We start from the raw sequence: 9,712 nt of genomic DNA, 5'->3' as shown, positions 1-9,712 counted from the left end.
GGTGAGGAAAGAGCACAGTCCTGGCCATCAGGCCCCTTGTCAGCTGCTCACATGGACAAAGGGCCCTCCTCCCTGTCGATGGACTCAGCAAGTCTGGCCCCTCTCACTCACCTCTGCCACATCCCTGACTTTCTCTGAGGACCCGGATGTTCAGGCCATAGGGGCTTTCCCCACCCCCGACACTTTGGGGGCCACACTGGCAGCACTGGGGGTCCTGACGTAGGGAGCAGACCAGCCCAGGCTCAGCAGCACATGGGGCTGAGCTGTGAGGGGCTTTTAATTCCCAGTGGCCTGGGTCAGGGTACAGCTGGCCCTCCTCACTGTTAAGCAAGCAAGGATCCCAGGTGTCTGCATCCTCCCTCCCCTGATCAGCCAACAGGCTAAGGCTGGGACCCGCCTCTGTCCCCATCCCCAGGGCCTGGCCCCCAGAGACCTTGGACAAGCCTCCTGCTCTTGCAGAGGCCCAGCTGGAGAGGCTCACAGGCCCTCTGGCTCTCCCAAGGCTGAGGGGTAGTGGAGTGATAGCCAAGCCGCCGGACACAGCCTCCTCGCTGCGTGCCCAGTTTCCCCAACATGCCCCACTCTGTCAACTCTCTAGGCCTTACTTTGGGGCACCTGAGCCCTTCTCTCAATTTCATCCATTTGGCTCCAGCTCCAGAACTAGGAGTGGAGTTGAAACTAGCTTTTCCACCCACTTTTGGAGGCCACCTCCGGACCTGCCCGGGCAGCTTGACCGGGAAGCTTGCCTGCCTGCCTGCCCATGTCCAAAGGCAAACACGAATATCAGCCCTGGGCCCTTGACCCTTGAAATCCTTAACCCCACCCCTACCCCACCTGTTCCCCCATAGCCTGCTAGGATGTCTCTTTGTACCCAATAGGCTTCCCTGATAACCACCTGTCCCTGTGTTGCGCTGCACATACCTTCCTGTTGCACCCCTCCCCCTGCAGGCACCCCTCCCCCTGCAGGCACCCCTTCACCCCGCTGGAGAGAAACCTCTCTAGGGAAAGGCAGGGTGGCTGCAGCCAGCGACTAATCCAAATGGCAAATATTTTGTAACAAAATAGCCCAGAGGTATTTTATCTGTTCAATTCATAGAGTTTTAGAGATTATATTGAAATATGTCACTTGAGCAAAATGTGTCAGTTGTGTTTCTTTTGCTCTGCTCTGGAAGGAGAAGCACCATGATGGTCAGTGTGCACCCAGCAGAGTGAGGGGTGAGGGGCCAAGATCCCATGGGCCCTGCTTGGGTGTGTTGGGGGGGGGGGGTCAGGGTGCCACTGACCATGTTAGGTCATCAGCCTCAGGGCCTTTTCACCAAACCTCAGCTCCGGAAGCCTGACCTTCTAACACAGCAGCTGGTTTGGCAAGCCCTGGGGCGTACTCTCCTGCAGCAGAGGGGCGGCAGACTCAGGTGAAAGGATGGGGCGAACGTTGTTGGGAAAAGTGCATGGAGCCATAGAGTGCGACGGAGCAAACACTTACCAAGCCCCACAGTGTGCCAGGGCCCCTGCCGTCGCTGGAAGGGATGCCAAGATTCCGCAGAGGGACGTGGCAATCCCTGAGTGGCTGCAACGCAGTCAGGGCTGGGGAGAGACACTGGGTGCTTGGCGAGCATTCGCAGCTACGTGCACTGCTCAGACCAGCCTCCACCAACAGGCTCGACACATGACTTCCGGCAGGGGAGAAGGGAGAGAGCCTTCCAGCAGAGCTGAGGCATCAGAGGCACTGCACTGCGGGAGAAAAGCAACCGGCCAGGATAGTTGGTCCAGGGACACCTGCAAAGAGAGCACCCAGCTCCTGGCAACTGGAGCTCTGTACACCCAGAAATCTCAACAGCTCCCCAGGCTGAATCCCTTTGTTCCTGTTCAAGTGAAAGGGAACATAAGCTCACCCTCCTTCCAGGACAAGGGGAATTCCAGGAGAAGCCTGGGGCCAGCTTTGACTTGTCTGTCACATCCTGGGAACTCTTTGACCCAGAAAGCCGAGGACTGACCCCCTGAGAGGCCAGGGAGAGGGCTGAGGGGCAAAGGGACCTGCTGCTGTCTGTGCAGGACCGTGGAGCAGAGTCGCCGTTCTCCAAGTCTTCTGGCCCCTGGTAGAGCCCTCTGGTGTCCCAGGTCCCTCAGGTCCGTCTGCCATAGGGATGGAGAGCTATGGTCAGGGCAGCTTGCTGCTAGTGGCCCTTTAGATGGGCAGACTCCACATCATCAGCCGAGGACTTGGAATGTTTCCAGGAAGGGGTCTGGGATCTATGGGCTTCTGGCTGAAAGCAGTGGGCCAGAGCAAGATGCCAGTGCTAGAAATCAGGGAAAGTTCAGCAAGGTCAGGCAGGAACACCTGGCGGACATCAGGTGCCGGTCTAGGTGCCGGGACATGCTGTGAACGGGACAAACAATGGTCCTGCTCTCGAGGAGCTCCCACTGGGTGGTGCCATCAGAAATTAACAGAGGGTCCAACTGTTTTCACACAGCAGATGGTGATGCACTGGAGGTGATGGGGAGCGGTGGTTTTAGAGTGAACACACAAGGAAGGCCTCTCCAAGGAGGCAGGTTCAACAAGGTCAAGGTCAAGGTCTGAGGACAGGCGAGCCATTCAGAGACCGAGCCATTCAGAGACCGCCTCTACGCCCAGAGGACTATTTCCCTCCCAGTACATGAATTTACTGCCATGAAAATTCTTACTAAATCTTACTTGGATGCATTTTAAAATCACCTTTATTAAAGATATAATAAAACTGGGCTTCTAGAAAAGCGAGGACAGACGGTCCCCATAATCAGTGGGGAAGGAAGTAGGTCGGAAGCAGGCAGTCGGGCGGCTTCAGAAGGCCGGGCACGGCAGGAGCACGCGCCCACCAAGGCAGACCCCAGAAGGCAGGCACCAGCGGTCAGGACAAGCTGTGAGAGCAGCTCCTAACGTGGCGCGGCTGCCCCAGCACCCGGTGGGCCTGCAGGCAGCATTCTGCCCACCTCCTCCCGGTCATCCCAATCCAAGTGGACCAGGTTTGCTATTTAAAATAACAGGGTGGACTTCGGAGCCTATTTCCCACCCACTCCTGGGGCTGAGAGCCCCCTTCACACCTCAGCATGAACCACACGAAACTGGAGTCTAACTGGTTCCTCCTGCAGCAGGGCTGCCAGCACACGCTGCGGGCCCGGGCACGCCTCCCTCCGGGCCTAGCCTTGACACACGTGCTCCACGGATCACAGCTCTCCAGGAGTCACCATCCAGCAGCGCGTGTGAATTAACTTGCCGCCCGGCCCTGTCATCCTCGTTGAGCCGCCTTGAAGGAAGGCATTTCGGATGCAGGTGGTTTTAGGGCTAAAGCTGCGGGCCGTGAGACCACAGGCCTGGGGAGAAAAGCTCCGCGAGCAACCGCAGCAGGCGCTGCCCGGGCTTGGCCCCGGTTCTCAGATTGCTCGAGGAAAAAGCTCTGCTCAGTTCCTTAGCTCACCAACGCCCTGCCCTAACGACACCCCAGACTGCTCTCTCCTGGGACGCCACACTGCTCTGGTGACCTGCCAGCTCCCGTCCAGTAAGTCCCTCACTTGCTCCACTCACTGCCCACCTGCTCCTCTACTCTGACCCAGATATGGAGCCACTGAGGTACAAGATGGTGGCTGGGGTCAGAGAGGCAGATCAGGAGTGCCAGGGGAGAAGTCACTCAGAAGGGCTCCCATCCCAGCACAAAGCATGGCCTAAAGAGGCCACTACCGGGCACTGCTGGCCTTGGCAGAGACCCTTCATGGGGCAGGAGAGGTGTTTCCTCTAGGAGAAGGTGAGGCCCAGACAGAGCCCAGTTGCCCAGAGTCACAGGCTGAGTCCTTATCTGCTCCCCACCCCCTCCCAGGAAGGTAGCCAAGCCCAGGGATAGGCTTCACACCCCCGCTTTGAGTCAGAGCTGGTATTACTGGGAAAATTCCATTCTGGAAAAGGCTGAAGGATGAGGAGACTGGGCTCAGGAGATGGGGAGGAGGGATGGGAATTCTTTCCCCCCCCCCCCCGGTCCCCTGCAGGTCTGGATGGCGTCTTTCCCTAGAGAACCAGGCACCCTAACTCCACTAGCCAGCCCTAGCACCTTGGTGCTTCCTGCTCCCATGACCCTAGAGAACCCAAGGCAAGCTCTGGAAAAAGTGTGGGAACCAGTTGCAGGGAAGGCAGGAGACTACCAGGAAAGCTGGCTCCTCTTCCCATATTCCCAGCTTCCCTGCACCGACCTGCTGCCCCCCTGACCCCACCATGGACACCCAACCCCCTTTCCTTCCAAGACATCTGGACTAGAAAGTAGCCTCCCTCCCTAACTCCACAGAGAACAGAAGGCAGGGCCTGCGGGAGCCGTCTCCATTGGTACAGGGAGCCACGGGGTCCCTGGATGTCAGACCTGGAAGCAGACAGGTTAATGAGTCCAACTGCTGCCTTTCACAGACAAGGCGACTATTTAACCTAAGAAGTTACAAAAAGAACAGGAGAATAATCCCAAAGCAAGTAGAAGGAAGGAAATAAGGAAAGCAGAAACAATGAAATAGAAAATACATATACAACAGAAAAAATTAACAAAGCCCAAAGTTAATTCTAAGAAATGACTAATAAACTTATAAACCTCTAATAGGACTAATCATGAAAAGAGAGTCAGCACAGATAAATAAACAGGGGTACATGCTACCCCTACTGCAGAGATGTGTTTTAAATAGGGTACTACAAATAAACTCCCTGGTGACAGTAAGTTTGAAAACCTTCACAGAATGAACACTATCCTAGAAAAATATCTTATTAAAACTCACTCAAGAACAAATACAAAATTTGAGATGTATCCCCCTTAAAGAAATCTAAATGTATAGTTAAAAGTCTATCCATATCCCTTTCTAAAAAAACCACACAACACTGGGTCAGATGATTTTACAAAATTTTACTGTGCATTTAAAGAGCAGATACTTTCAATTTCTTTTTAACTCTTTCAGAGAAAAGAAAAAGAAAGAAAATTCCTGAACTCCTTTTTATACATTTAGGGTAACCTCAAAAACAAAAATTAAATCAGGCGAGGACATATGAGAAATGGAAACTATAAACTGCTCTTATTTATAAGCAAATTGACAAACTTCTAAACAAATTATTAAAAAACTGAATCTAGCCTTGGCGAGGTGGCTCAGTTGGTTGGAGCATCATCCTGTACAACACCCCCCCCCCCCAAAAAAACAAAAACGTTACAGGTTTCATTTCCGGTCAGAGCATATACCTAGGTTGCAGGTTCAAGTTCCGGTTGGGGATGCACACACAAGATGACTGATCTCTCTCTCTGTCTCTCTCTCTCTCTCTCTCTCTCTCTCTCTCTCTCTCTTCAACAAACATATCCTCAGGTGAAGCTTTTAAAAAAAAGAAACCGAATCTTGCATTGAATGACTAGCAAAAAAAAAAATGATGCACATAAAACCAAGTAAGGTTTCTCCCAGGAATTAGAAGATAGTTAAATATTAGAAAATCTATTATTATAATTCACCAATTAACAGATTAAAGTGGAAAAACAATATGATCTCAATAAGTGTATAAAAAGCTATCGATAAAATTCAACGTATTGTTTTTAATTGAGATATAATTGACAGATAACATTATATTAGTTTCAGATATACAGCATATCGATTCGGTATTTGTATATATTGTGCGATGATCACCACGGTAAGTCTAATTACTCATTCTTGACTGAAAAAACAGCAATCTTGGAACAGAAGAAAACTTCATAGCCTGATAAATGGTATCTTAAAAATCTACATTGACTATTACACTTAATGGTGAAATGTTAGAATTCCTTTCAAAATTAGGAAGGAGGCGAGAATATGTCAGTAAAAAAAATGGAAGGAATGACGATCAGAGAAATAAAATTGTCATTATTTCCAGCAGTCTGGTTATCTACGTAAAAAGTCCTAAGAATCAAGAGATTTAAAAAAAAAAAAAGTGGGAATTAATAGAGGAAAAGACTGCAGCGGGTTGGGGGCCGTTCCTCTGCGGTCCGACAGGCCTGCTCTGGCTGCTCTGTCCTTGCCCCTACCTCCTCCTGGAACCCTCCTCTCACCGACAGACCCAGATTCCAACTGCACCTGCTGAGGACCAACTGGACCGGGGAGGGCACAGGCCACCTTCCCATCCTCCTATGGAGTGGAGATGAGGGAATGAGTGGTGCTGGGAGGGACCTGTCTACTGCTAGTGACCATGCTGCTGACGTGGGACATGGAGTCTGGCCTCAGGACCAGGGAGGGCCCTGGTGGCTTCCCTGCAGCTGTCCTCAGCAGGTCATTGACATGCTGTGGGGAGAGAAAGCCTCCAAGTGTGATTGCGTCAGGAGTATTGGCTAAACTCTAGCTACAGCCATGGACTTGGGCACTGACCCTGTGGAGGAACCCAGCCATCAAGAGCCCTCCTCTGTCTGTCTGTTGCATCACCTAGCAACTATGCGCCCGCCTCCCCGACCTGTCCGTGCCAGGAGGGCTCCTGGGACCACACGAGCAGTGACCTGCCCATGCTGGTCATCACCTAGAAGCAGAACATGCTGGAATGCAAGGCACCATGACCCAGGGCACCAACTCAGGTCTGCCCCATGTGACCTGCCAGGCTTGGCCCACATCAGTCCTCTGGTGTCCTCCCTGACCTCCCTGAATTGCTGGGCGGTTAACAAGCTTTTCATCCCTGTCAAGTCCAATCAGCCCTTGTCATGTCCCTGAGCAGCTGAAGCCATGGGGAAGCTACGAGTGCGCTGGGTCATTAGGGAGCAGGCATGTGAGGACTGGCAAGGTAAGGAGAGAGGCAGGTAGGCCTCCCCTGGCTCAGAGCAGGGAGAACAGGGCAAGGCCCAGGGTCCAAGGGCTATGGAGGGTCAGGAGTTGGAAGGACGTGGGAGAAAAGCAAAGGGCTCAGACAGGGAGAGCATCAGCAAGGCCTCCCTTTCCTGTAGGGCTGAGGGACAATGCTCTGAAGAGGGGCCACACCCAACCCTCAAAAAGGGTGACTCTTGTACTTAGGGAAGCCAGGGACCAATATTAGGTATCTACTGTTGCTTGACAAAGTACTCCCAAACTCCATGGCTTAAACGACCCCATAAATGTCCTCTCTCACCACGGGTCAGTGATTCAGGGCCCACCTGGCTGCGTGTTTCTCATTCACGGCCACTCATAAGGTTGCAGTCATTGTCAGGCAGGCCTGCAGGCAACTGGAAGCTTGATCAGGATTGGAGACCCACTTCTGCAGTGGTCATTCACCTGGCTGACAAGTTGGTGATGGCTCTTGGCTGGAGGCTTCAGCTCCGTCCACAGGCAACCCACATCCTATATGGGGGAGGGGCTCCCAGCTGAGACAGGGCAGGGAGGGTCCAAGTCCAGGTTCAGCTTTGTCAAGGGAGAGTGAGGGAAGAACCAAGGTGAGTGGTTGGGGGCTGCAAACCCCAAGACACCAGCAGCCTTGGAGAGTCAGCTCCACACGAAGCCCAGCCTGAGAGTGGGTGGTGATGGGATCCCAGGAGGAGCTCACAGTACCAAGAAAAGTGAGACAGTCTTAGCCTCACAGATGGAGAAGCCAGTGCCACAGTCAGATCATATTTTGTCTAAAATAAGGGGAAAGGGGGGATGATTCCTAAGCACATCTGGAAGAACTGATGGGGTCGGGAGGCAGAAGTGATCCCAAACATCAGAAAATCAACCGAGTTCTTTGTGACTTTGCCATCCACTCTGCCATGGGGTGGAGGTGTGGGGGGCACTGTGGCCTGACACTTCCCTTTGGGAAAGGGAAGAGCCTGGGTGGGAGGGGGGAAATTGACCAGGATTCATAAATATCAGAGGGTCTACTGAGTGGGACACCCACACATGAACAAGCCAGAGCTGGTGGCTGTCCTATGACTACCCACTTCTGATGCACTGGGAGCCCTGAGACCACTGGCCTTTGGTTCCCACCATGCTCAAGCAAGGGCTGTGGTTCCCTGCCTCACCTAAAGCTTCTCAGTCCATCCCCTATGGTGCAGGTTTTGAACTCAAATGTGTGAAAAGCTCAGGTCTGGCTAATTGGGAGTGGTGGAGCCTGCAGCAAACTGGAGAGTACCTAAAGGCATACTCTTAAAAGAATTTTTCTATGTATATCATAATAGCCAAGCAAATTATAGCTGCCAGATGAGGCCTCTGGCCACGAGTATGAAGTTCAGCCTAAGAGATGAGATGAAAACAGAACCCCAGCTTAAGCCCACACCTGCTCCCCTGCTCTGTGTGCATGCGTGTGCATGTGCACACACACCTGTATCAGTGCTCTGGGCACCTCAAAGGGTCAAATGGCTGCTCCTTGCCCATGTTGCAGACCCAGTATGAGTGGGCTCTTATGAGCTGTGAAGTTGGCCTGAAGCCCCTTTCCCTGACGCCCTGTTTCCTCCAGCCCCAAGCCGCCCCATCCGTCTCCCTTGGACCCACCAGCCTTGGAGGCTGTGTACTGAGGCTGGGGCTGGAAGGCATGCTGTGCCAGAGAAGAGACCTGCCAAGACAGGTTGTGCATTTAAAGTCAGAGGATCCAGTGAATTGATGTGGGATGAAGAAGGTGGGAGAGGACAATGGTGCCTGTGAACAGTCTGCAGAGATGGAGACTGAGGTTCAGGGCCCATAAGCTGGACAGCGCTTGTGCCCCACCCATCTGCAGAACCGCCCACAATAGAAGATGCCGTTCTCCAGGCCAACAGAACTGAGGTTACACAGCATGGCGCACTATGGGTAGCGACCGGTAGCTGAGAACCCTGGCTGGCCATCCGCATGTCCTCTGCAGCTGACTGTCCCAAAGCAAGCTGCCTCTCTTGGGGAGCCACACCGGGGCCATGGGGAGACGGATGAGGGAAGTATTTGGGTCCCAGATGGTGAAAGCTCACACAGGGAAGTCCAGCTGCTCAGCCTGTCCATCCATCCTGAGGACAGGGCCAGGGAGCTTTCCTTTTGTTTGTAAACGTGCTGAGATCTGAGGCGGGGGCCCGGGAAGGGCGCACTGCTCCTGTTGGCCACCAGGCGGCAGCAGCGAGCACTGCCTGCCCCAGCTCAGGGTCCCCAGTCTCATGGATGAGAGTGATCTGACTGAAGCAGCTTCTCTCCATCCCTTCCTTCTGCACCTCATTCTTGACCCACTAACTAGTCCAAGAAAGAGGAACACAGGTGTATGGAGCTGTCCAAAGGGATGCAAAAGGGAGCTGTTCCCCGTTTGCCAAAATCTTTGTTCTTAGAAGCTGAGAAGCACCTACATATCTAGACAAAGGATGGTGCGTGATCTGAGGATGGCTTGGGGCTCTCAGAGATGGAACTCATCCTGGCTAGACCATAGATGTTTTTCACTCCGGCCACTGGACACTGGTTCTGGTGACATCTACCTACACATTAGTCCCCTTAGGGGACTTCCTTTCCTCCAGCTCTTAGGTCCTGCCCCAGGAAATTATCCTGAGTGGGCTCTCCCCACCTCCACTCCCTCTTCTCACTTCTCTCTGAACACAAGCCCTACCTTCCTCCTCCAGAAAGCCTTCTCCAGACAGGGATGGACCTGCATGATCTGGTAGGAATGCAGGGAAAGGAGCAAACCCTCCCCCAACACCCCTCTGAGACCTGAGGGCTTTGGCAGACCCCAAATACTCTCCTGGGGGAGATAGGTAGAAAGTGGTAAGAATGAAGGGTTCAGCCCTGGCCAGGTCACTCAGTTGGTTGGAATGTCATCCTATAC

Source organism: Furipterus horrens, unplaced genomic scaffold, assembly GCF_987537825.1.
Source record: "Furipterus horrens unplaced genomic scaffold, mFurHor1.1.pri manual_scaffold_4, whole genome shotgun sequence".
In the NCBI taxonomy this organism is placed as follows: Eukaryota; Metazoa; Chordata; class Mammalia; order Chiroptera; family Furipteridae; genus Furipterus; species Furipterus horrens.
This window is presented reverse-complemented; position numbering follows the sequence as displayed.